Below are 10,767 nucleotides of genomic sequence, written 5' to 3'. Positions count from 1 at the left end.
CTATAAAGCCTTCTACCGGCTTATGGAGCTTGCTGTGTAGCAAGTACATGCAGCTTGTAGGTGTTTGGCTATTGATTACTTTTTCCCCCATAGTGGTGACAAGGTCAGCTGCAGTCACTCAGGAAAACTTGTAGCTTTAACTTTTTGGAAATCCCGGCCTTTGGGGACTATCTGGATGAGCAGATTTTTAAATCAAAAATAGAATTAAGTTCAACCCGCCACAAACACACATATATATGTATATATATAACCCCAGGACAGACAATGTTGTTATGATTTCTTTTCTAATTGCTTACCTATTTTATCGTTGCTAGCACTGCAACTCTACCTGTGTTACTTTAATTAAAGCTAACACTGCAATGATAACTGTGAGCCTCCCTTCTCCCTTTTAATATTCTTGTTAATATCTAAGGTTTAGAATAAATAATGCAAACTGCTTACTGGAACATGGCCATAAATTATAAACTGCAAACCATGCTTAATTTTAAGACCAAAGAACTATGGAAGGTAAAATATACAGTTTTAGCTTCACATAACACTGAGTTCCTATTTTAAACACGAGAATATGATCTCAACTCCCTCATCACTCCACCATCCAATGAGGTAGATATGTGCTTGTATCAACACCTCATCCTTCAGAGAGTGACACACCACCATTTGTGTTGTTTTGAAAAAAAAACTAAAACAGTTTTGTCTCTTACAATAACAAGCCTTTCCTACCTTTAAAGTGAATGTCAGGAACAGAACCCTGTGATCGTCACTGAGAGTCACAGAGTTCACAAATGAGGTCAATTCTTCCCTTGAAAAGGAACAGTTTTTCAGAACAACACATTGAAGAATTTGCAACCCAAGACCTAACCAAAACAACTGTGGACCTTCTTTTTTCCTGTCTTATCATCCCTCTTCTTCCTTTCTTGAGATTTTAATGAACTCTCAGATATTCCCTAATTCCAGGTCTGTAGTTTTAGTGGTAGCATTCTACACGTGTAGTTTACACAAATCTTGTGTAAGTTTAATTTAAACAAGATTCATTACCTGATCATTTGAATGGATTTCAATGTCCTTACAATAGACATTTGGTGCCATACCTATCATTAATTGAGTTTTCTCTAAATGAAATTTTCAGTTGGTTTATTAATAGAAATGACTGTTTAAAAATCTGTAACCCATGCCAGTGTTGATCTCCCAAAACTCACACAAACACAAACATTTTAATGCGCAAATGTGGCTTTATGAATGAACATATACAGAACAAAAAAGTGACCTCCACTCAGAAGGAGGTTATTCACAATATGCCCCAGTCCGTATCATTCTATTTGGTTTAATTATTAATTAGATCCAGCTGAGAAATGGCTCATCTAGTTTCCCGGTACAAGCACGTACATGTGCTTCTTCCATCCACTGTGTTTCTCAGCCTAAAATACACTAGAAAGTCAATCCCATTGCATTCTCCTCTTCAGTTACATAGGCATAGGAAGAACACGTTGAAATTAAAAAAAAACAAAACTTAAAACAAGTCTTGTAAACAGCTGCTAACTGACAGTGTCTGGTTTTGTACTAAGTAAAAAGAAAGACAAAATACCCTTACTAAATGTCTCTTACTAGTATAGCATAGCATAGCACTCAGAAAAAAGTCCTGGTGTTTGCAGTCACTCTCCTGGAGCAGACACAAGGCTTCATGATTAGATGCATCTGCTTTCATTCACCATGGTGGCATCATGGCTGTCACTTTAAGCAGTTTCTGCAAACACTGTCTAAAATTGTTAGTCATATGGCTCCTGGAAACAGTTAAAACTCCACCCAGGACTTCCCTCCCTTTTTGACCTCACCGGTTACTATGTCTTTGCAGTGGGATTCTGTAGCTGACAGAAAATTCAAGACCACTATTCTCACCATGCTCCCCACTCTTTAAAATGAGTTTATGCTAGAAGAACCTTTAACAAACAAGTGAGCTTTCAAGTTGTCAAGATGCTGTTGTCCTGATATTTACCCTAATAAAAGCATAATTTTTACCTTCAGGAAGCATGGTTAAAAACAATGGCAACACTAATATGTTAGAAATATAAAACTAAAAGAAAATTTTAAAAAGGTGCCACAACCAAAGACGTTCCGAAACAGTGTTATTTATAACACCCAGACATACACCCAGAAGTGGTACAAACAGTGATGAAGTTCTGGAGGACCCTGAAGGAGAAGCTGTGAGAATGAAGACAGGCAGCTCATAGTCTAGCTGAGGTGTGTTTGAGCACAGTGCCATAAGATGAGGGCAAACTTCACTTTAGTCCATCTGTATGACATAGTTTATGCTGCTTATAGCTCCAGCTGTGCACAGACCCAACACACTGTGCCCTTCTTCTAGCTGTGGTCTGTTAGTGGGGGACAGGAGCTAACATTCAGCTTCTGCAGTTGCTGTATCCAGTGAAGAGACTTTCCCTGCATGGAAGTCATCAGCACAGACTAATGCAAAAGGGACTATTTGGGGTAAAGTGTCTGATCCAAGACTTTGAGAGACCAACACCCACTTTTCAGTTTCATATTAAGGGCAACACCACAAAGTATTACAGAAAAACAGTATGGATCTAGGGGAATCAATAACTGATTACCAAATCTAGAAGTGTTGTCTTGACATGTTTAAAAGGATCAAGTTTTTCTCAAGTAAGGACCATGGCATAAGCAAACGAGCACACTGAGTGAAAGTCTGCAGAAGACAGGAGTTCTGGCAGGTGAGTGTCACTACTCAGGAAGCCTTGGTGTCTCTGTGAGACAATATTCTTTGGTGATTCAAATGGAAAAACTTTGAAATTTCAATGAGAAAATCCACTAGGTTGACTTGGCTATAATAGCACTAAAAAACAAAGAACTTCAGTGAAAGCCAGCTTTTCTTGACCAGACAATCCTGCCTCACATTCCTTTCCCTTGCTTAGCCCAAGATCCCACCTTGCCAGCACATCTGCGGTCACCTACATCCTCCCTCTCCCACCATCACAAAAAACACTGCTCTTCCCTTCCAGTCCATTCACTACTCTCCCTCATAAAGGCCAACATTCATGACAGCTGGCCATTCCTCTCTCTTGCCTTCTTGTTGTCTACTGTCTATTCTGCTAGCACATGGGCTACCTGGCCAGAGCCCCTCTCCCCACAGCAATCCTTCTCATTTGTGCTCCTCCAAGAGGAGTAACAGGGATCATGGAAATGATTTGGCCTTCCAGAAACTGAGGTGCTTTGGTACCTGTAAGCATTAATTTTGTCTGCCCTCTCAAAATGAATGAAATGAAGCCAAGATGACTAGGAATGAATAAGAAAATGAGCAAGAGCTCTTGCCCAGACAAACTGCTGAAATCTCTCCAGCATTAACGGCAATAGGGTTTCACAGGGTAAAAGATTGGATTAAAAGCATTTCCAAAATCCTAAATTGTTGAAGTTTAATTTAGGTGTGATTATAATCTTATGAGATACATGAAACAAGGAGCTGGCTCCAGAGGAACCCTTTTGCAGCTATTAGCCAAGCTGATGCATTCTAGCTGCCCTACTGAGTTAGGGTCGTATAAAGTGTCAGTCTCTGCTCTTTCAGTCCTTCCTTCTCTAAGGCCAGTCGCTAGCTCAGTGTAATACTCTTTTTGGATATGAAGGACTGGAAAAGCTCAGCATGGCTTTGTTGACTGACAGGGCTGAAAATTAAATGCTTTATTTTTAGATTCCAGCATGTTACACACCTGACTCCAAAGCTGTCTGACAAGCATTTATGTTCTTTTAATTGGCAAAAGAAATATCTTAATATTGGCTTTGAAGGCTGTTAAATATACAAGTGGAATCATCATGTTTTAAATGCTGTGGGATTAGCTGTTATTGTGATCACTAACAGGAAAACACACTGACAAAAGTATCCCCTTTCGCCTCTCAGAAGCACATTTTGGAGAGCAGATGGGAGCAGAGAGGTCAGGAATGGTGGGAAAAAGCCAGTAGTACACCCAGCGGCCTCAGAGGGCTGCCTGTGAAGTATTTTCCCTTCATGACAAAAGGTTGATTTAACTGAGACCCTCTCGGTAATTGTGAAGTCCGCCTTACTATTGAACATGCACAGGAGGGGGCTTGAAATGACCAAGTACATGTCATGCCAGAAAGGTCAGTTAGCTTGTGCAGTCACCTCCAAAAAGGGGAAAAATCCTAAAGGAAAAAAAAGCGTGAACTTCTATTGCCTCTACAAAGCAAACTGTTTTTCCCCACCCCTCCACCCCTTTTTGGAGGGAAACAATTGACCTTTCAGCCCTCTCTATTCAGGAAGATGTTTTTCTAGCACATTTGTGTCTTCTGCCTCCATTTGACACACAACAAAAAGCTGAAAACAGGTTATGAGGAAGTATCTTTTGAAGGGTTTATGCAGGTTACAGGAAGAGGCACTTAATTGTTGGCAGGTAGAAAACCTGGCTGTGGGTGATCCAGCCCTGATGACAGTGAAGGGGTGTACAGGGGGATAGTTGTTTTGCTCTGTTACACATTTCCGTATGCCGTTTCTTTAAAGATAAATAATTAAAGTTTAAACTGAAGTAAGTCCAATTAATATTTCTTCATGTCAGAAGAATTTTGGTATTCCAAAACTATGACCTTTGTTGCTGTAGTGGTTTGAGCCAGGTTTTTCCACCTGAAACTAGGAAAGTGGTAACCCCCAGGGGGTGGTGACCCTTGGGGTTTGACCCAATCAGTGCTCCTGCAAAATATAAACATATCTCTCCACCGGAAAAGAAGCAGTGGTACTTGGGAGAAGAAGAGGTGGCCATGTTGTAGAGGCCACGAGGAGAAGGGGCTCGGAGCCCCTTGGGGCTTTGCCCCCCCCGCCCCTGACTGGGGGGCTATGTGGACTTGGAATGGTGTTGAACTGAACTAAGTGCCTGTGGCTGAGAAGTTGGAGGAGTTTTCTCCACTGTAAGTGGGCGACGGAGCAGCAGGGACAGCAGCGTCCGAGAGCAGTGGCAAAGAGCCAACTGATAAGAACCAGAAGAAGTAGCAGAAGCCGGTATGCTGCATGGAAGACACAGAGGTGTCTGAGGAAAAGGAAAAGCAGCAGCAGGAAGAGAACAGAGCCAGCAGCAGAGACAGAGTTTGTTGGGGTAAGAACTAAATAACCAACACCCCCCAAACTCCCTAGAGACCCCTCCAAGAAAGAGGAGGGGGTGGTGGACTGAGAGGAGTCCTAAAGTGCAGTATGCACTACTGAGAGGAGCAAGAAGCTCATGGCCTCCTGAGAGCTAAAGCCAGGACGGCCAAAGGAATGTGTGTGTGTGGGGTGACCTTGGCCCCCCCCCCCCGGCTGCAGCTTCAGAGAAGCTGGCAGCCATCTTGAGGCAGAGCACAGAAGCTCTGTGAAGGGGCTTGGATTCCCCTGAGGATACCAGACCGTCACGAAGACCCCTGTGTTCGTGATATGATCATGGTGAAGTAGCCCACGGAAAGACCCTTCGTTTGGCGTCGAGGGGCCGAGAGGGGCTTGGAGACCCCCCTCGTGTGCATTGGCAAGGATCCAGCTGCAACTGCTTCATGAAAAACACAGAGAGCCTGCTGCCTAGAGAGACCTGCTGCTGAGAGACTGGAAGGGGTCTTTTCTTCTTCTTCTCTCCTGGACTTTTATTTGGAGGGAGAAGAGATTTGGCCCATTGTAAATATTATTGTCATGGTAGAGATAGAAATAGAGTTAAGATTATATGTAATGAATTATAGTATAAGTATTTATTTATTTGTACAGTCCTGTAATATATTCCTTTCCCCCCATATTGAGTCTTGTGTTTTTGTCTGGAAAACCCATCTCACATGGGGTTGAGATGTGGGGGGGGGGGGCTAGGAATCAGAATTGGATTTTGGGCCTTTTCAAACCATGACAGTTGCTTTTATCTCATATAAACTAACCAGATGCAATTATTTCTTTACAGTAAGCTCTGTGTATCTATCCACATCTCATCATTCCTACCAGCTCACCTGGTATGATTTAAACAAAAAAACAAACCATGTGTAACCAAACTCTCTTCTTTAAATGGAAATATTTCTCCTTTCTGCTTTTAATGAGTTTATTTTCTAAACAAGGCTTTATTGGTTCAAAATACCTTAAAACACATGCGGTGAATTCTTATTGGTAAAAGTATGTCACTCTCCATGTTTAAGCCCAAACTTAAAAACACTTTAAGACTCTCAAAGGATGCACAGCAGTTTAATTGATTCCAGCCACAAAACAGTCACAAAAATCTGTGGTGCTTTACCAGGGGAGTAATGGGTTGTGAATAATTTATTTTTTATTCCTCACTCGCAGGTGATGGGGATTAACCTGGCTATTTCTAATGAGTTTTAGATTATTTTAGAGTGCTGAATAATATCCTGTTTGAAGGCAGCTATTATATGTAAACAAGCCAATGTTTGTGCAGTAGGTCATTCAGAAGTGAGAGGAAATTCTGACCACATACTCAGAGTTCAAGTGCTGAATACTCTGAACACTTTATGAACTTTGCCTGTAATATAGGGAATAAACTCAAAGTGCTTTTCTTCATCCCAGTTCTTTCCTCCTCTAATCCCCCTTTCTTCTATGCCTTGAACACCCTAGTGTCACACTGGTGCTCCTCTCTGAAAACATAAGAATAAGTGTATCACTCCCATTCTAGTAAGTGCTGCTGAACTTCCGGCTCTGAAGCAATCCCACATAAAACTAAACATTGCTGTCACTAAATAAATTTCAGCACTACAAAATTGCTTACTAATGACCAGGTGTGGCTGACAGCAGAAGTAGCTGTCCTTGCTCACAGAAGAACACTGCTTCCGTGTCACAGCTGGACCCATGCCATGGAGCTGATGCAACCAGGTGTACCACCAATACAGCATTTAGCAAGGTAAGCACATGGAACAGTGCGTGTGCATGTGAACAGTTCTCAGAGGTCTAAATATTTCTTAAAAACAATTTTCCTGGTGTTTTTCATAGCTAGTGCTGTTCCTGCTTAGCTTTTGTCAGGAATCAACATTTCTAAGCTTGCCTCCTTTCTAAGAGTTGCCGAATGTCAAATCAGTTACTTGAGTAGCGAGGAATGGGACAAGTTTCTGTAGTGTGGTCTGGCCAGAAAAACATTTACTGGCCCCAGTGACATTAGTAATCTAAGCTGTGTCTCCCCCAGTTGCTAAAACAAAGACTCTAGAAGAGTCTCTGCAGAGCTTTTGAGACACATTTCAACGTGGCCTAGAGCAGCTCAGATCTCCATTCAACCTAGTGCTCTCATTAACATTAGGTTTGGTTTTGCTTTTAGTATGTATTAAGACCATTCAGATATGGACTATTTCACCTCATTACTACAGAGATAGGAATGAGTAAGGAACATTGTACATGCTACCCTTGTAAGAAACAGCTACTGACAGAGAAAGTAATTCTTCTTATTGTGTGTAAAAGCAAGTAGAAAAGCAGCAAGCCAGCTTCTCTTAGCCTAGCTAATTGGGTCTGCAGAAGGGCAATAATGCTGCTTCACCCAGACTGATTTTCTTACAACAAGATACTGTTCAGATACAAATTCCCTTTTTGACCACCATAAAGTGACAACGTAGTTGATAGAGTCTGATTCCCCTGAAATGGTGTTTTCCTAGGCAACCTTGAATTTCTCCAGGCTTCCCTAGCTCAAACATGAGGCAAGGCAATTCTGCCTGAGGAACAATGCAGTTCCACAGTGACATTAATAAAAATATTTACTTCCATTTTCTGAGCATTGGATTGATACCTGTGCAAAGGCAGAATGTAAGGCCTGTCATCTTCCTCACCACACAGACTCACATAGGGAATTGGGAGTGGAGACAGGACTTGATTCAACATGAGCCATACGTTGACTCAACATGGACTACAATGTGCGTGTTCCCGAAATGCACAGGGGAGCCTGATAACTTTCCATGAGGAATGGCCCCTGGAGCCCAGCCAGCCACCACACTGCTGCTTGCTGATGCCTGCCTTTAATGGCTCAATCCAGGCTGTAGATGATGAGTGCTGAGAAGAACATGTATGTTGGGGTAAGGTGTGCCACGGAGTACGTGTGAGTTCATCTTGCACAGGACAGCAGTGGAAGCTGTGCTGTTTTGAACTGCACACAGCAAACTGTTACAAGCAAAAATTGTCCCTTTGCCAACTGATTTGGCATAAAGTGTGACACACAGAGAAGCACTCATTGAAACAGTGGCAGATGCAAGACTTCCTGTCCCTTATCCCACTGCTTGTAGACCACTACCCCCACGCCCTGAACATTGAGAGGACTTAAGGACTCCTGGTGAGCAATGAAAAGGTAGTTTCAAAAATATCAGCTTGTCTGAAGAAGTCTTTATGTGTCAAAAAGCCTGGTGGTTTTTCTCAAATGCTTTAAATGTTTCAATGCTCTAAAATTAATGCTGAAACATGTATTTGTATCTAGCTATTATATATATTTACACACACACATTTAACCTGTCCTTAAAAAACCTGCCTGTGAGCATAGCCGTGGTAAATTAGTTCAAAAAGAACCAGTTACTTTTCATAAGTTATTAAATGTACTGTAAACTATTAAGTTTTAAATAGGCATTAGACTAATTAGAGGCTATTTGTAGGATGACACAACAGTTTTGAAAGGCTTTTAGTCCTTGAATGCAGATCAGAGCCTGCTAAAGACTACCAAATGGAGGAAATAAGAAATACTCTATAGCCATATGCAAATGAAAATCAGCGGGAAACATTTCAGACATTGCCATTACAGAAATAAAAGCAAAACCTTATCAAAACACAAAGCAAAACAAAAATAAATGTTGTGCAGCAGCCCATCCCTTCAAACTTGGGATTTGAACAACCTCATCATTCCACAGGGGAGATGGTGATTTTGCAAAACAGACACGGTTGCAAGTAACGCCAGTGGCAGAGGAAAGAAGACATATTTCATTCTGAGAAGGGAAAGACACACACATCCCCTCCTCTGCCTGCCCCCTTCCCTGGCAGAGGCCCAGGTCAGCTGTTTCAGTGAACAAGAGCATTCCTGGTCTTCAGAAACCTCTGGAAGGAAACCAGAGCCATGCGTGTATGTCTCAGCTCTTTCCCTTTTTGTGATATAAGCCTGGTTGGTTGATATAAACCTGACTGGTTTCTTGGATTTTGCTTATCCTTTCTCCTATTTTTGATGCTTCTCTGACCCCAGCTGACTGAGATACAGAGGGAAGGGTAAAGTGGAGCAATAATGTCCCCTCGCCTCCAAGAGCAAATCTTAGTACAAGAAATCCACTCATGTCATTTTCGTTCATGGCAAGCAGGGTCTTTTTAACCCTGGCTGCACATCACTCAAAATCACCCTTGGCACCAAGAAACTAGTGAAAACAATTTACTGGCTTATCAGTAGTCAGCACTCCAAAAAAAACTTTCCCTGAGAACTCTGCAGTAGTCCTTCCCAAACCCTGGAGAACCACACCCAGAAAATGAGCTCGTTTGTCAGCTATGCTGAGTGCTTCAAGTGGATTTCAAAACAAAGCAAGGACAATTGAAAACAACTGCTCCACACAGACTATTCCTCAACCTGAAAATCAGTCACTACTACGTCAGGGCTTGCGTTTGTACTGGTCACATCAGTTCCTGTGGCTGCTGATGCTCCCAGTGATTACAGCAAGTGAAGAGGAATAATTCATTACCTTTATCACAACAGTTTTAATCATGACAGACAGAAGGGCTCTAAACATAGTACATGATTTATTCACAGTGCTTTCTAATTTAGCCACTGAGACAAGTTAGTTACTGAGACTGAATATTAAGGTTATCTTCCTGTGTTAGGTCAGTCCAGAGAAAGCAATTTTAATTTCTGGAAGGTAAAGATTTTTGGAAGAATATATCAGGGACAATTATGTCTCTGTTCACTACTTTGTTATTTTTCCAGACATCGAGAGACTTAATGCATGATCACATCAGGGACTCCTGCTGCCTTGTGCCACTGTGTTCCTACCTATCCAGACAGAACAATCCAGGAGCTATTCACATATAAACACCTGACTAGTAACTAATGTAACTTATGGTTTGTAAGGTTGTTGTGGACTTTTTTGTCTTCCACTGTTTTTATGGAGAAATGACACTTTCTGAGAGAGAGAGCAGACTGCATGTATAGGTTCAAAATACACATCACTGATACAAAGCATTTTTGCTTGAATTTCAACTTCAAAGAGTGACTCTTTCAGTCCTAAAATCTGAAAGGTAAGCCCCTCTGCTAGTTCCTTCTTGAAACCATGTGTGGTGGTACTTAAAATCTGTATTTTTCATGTACATATATGTATATTTAATGTATATAGATTATATATATATATATAAACATAAACACACAGATGTTGTTGCATCTGAAAATTTTAGTCAAAGTCTTTCTCAAAGGTGACTTTAAACTAAGACTAAATACCAATGACGTTTGAATAATGACACGTCATGTGTTAGTAAACCCCTTAAGTGCTTTCAGTAATTTTTTCTGCTTCACTAGGTCTTTATCAGATCTCAGCAGGTATAATTTAGTATCAGAAAAATCATAGTAATTGTTAAATGTCTGTAAATCTGTGGTAACTAAGCACTACGTGTTACTACGTCAATAGGCTATTCTGCTGTAAAATGTCTTAAAATTGTCCTTCAAGGAATAAAATTAAAATAGAGAAAAGAAAAAAGAAAAGAAAAGAAAAGGAAAGGAAAGGAAAGGAAAGGAAAGGAAAGGAAAGGAAAGGAAAGGAAAGGAAAGAAAAGAAAAGAAAAGAAAAGAAAAGAAAAGAAAAGAAAAGAAA

The 10,767-nt window shown here is 41.1% G+C and overlaps 1 long non-coding RNA gene across 2 annotated transcripts; it reads left to right on the top strand.

The window, feature by feature from the left end:
- Positions 1 to 1,854: 1,854 nt before the first annotated feature.
- LOC113964898 lies at positions 1,855 to 9,078 on the top strand. 2 transcript variants are annotated; one of them, XR_003533338.1, is made up of 3 exons: positions 1,855 to 1,947; positions 6,745 to 6,866; positions 8,839 to 9,078. It is a non-coding gene; the product is annotated as an uncharacterized LOC113964898 (long non-coding RNA). The 2 variants fall into 2 exon arrangements; XR_003533333.1 differs by lacking the exon at positions 1,855 to 1,947 and adding an exon at positions 2,356 to 2,481.
- Positions 9,079 to 10,767: the final 1,689 nt, after the last annotated feature.

Source organism: Neopelma chrysocephalum, unplaced genomic scaffold (genome assembly GCF_003984885.1).
Source record: "Neopelma chrysocephalum unplaced genomic scaffold, ASM398488v2 Primary Assembly neopelma1_22b, whole genome shotgun sequence".
Taxonomy (NCBI): domain Eukaryota; kingdom Metazoa; phylum Chordata; class Aves; order Passeriformes; family Pipridae; genus Neopelma; species Neopelma chrysocephalum.
The sequence above is the reverse complement of the archived record's forward strand: the minus strand, read 5'-3'. Positions and strand labels throughout refer to the sequence as shown.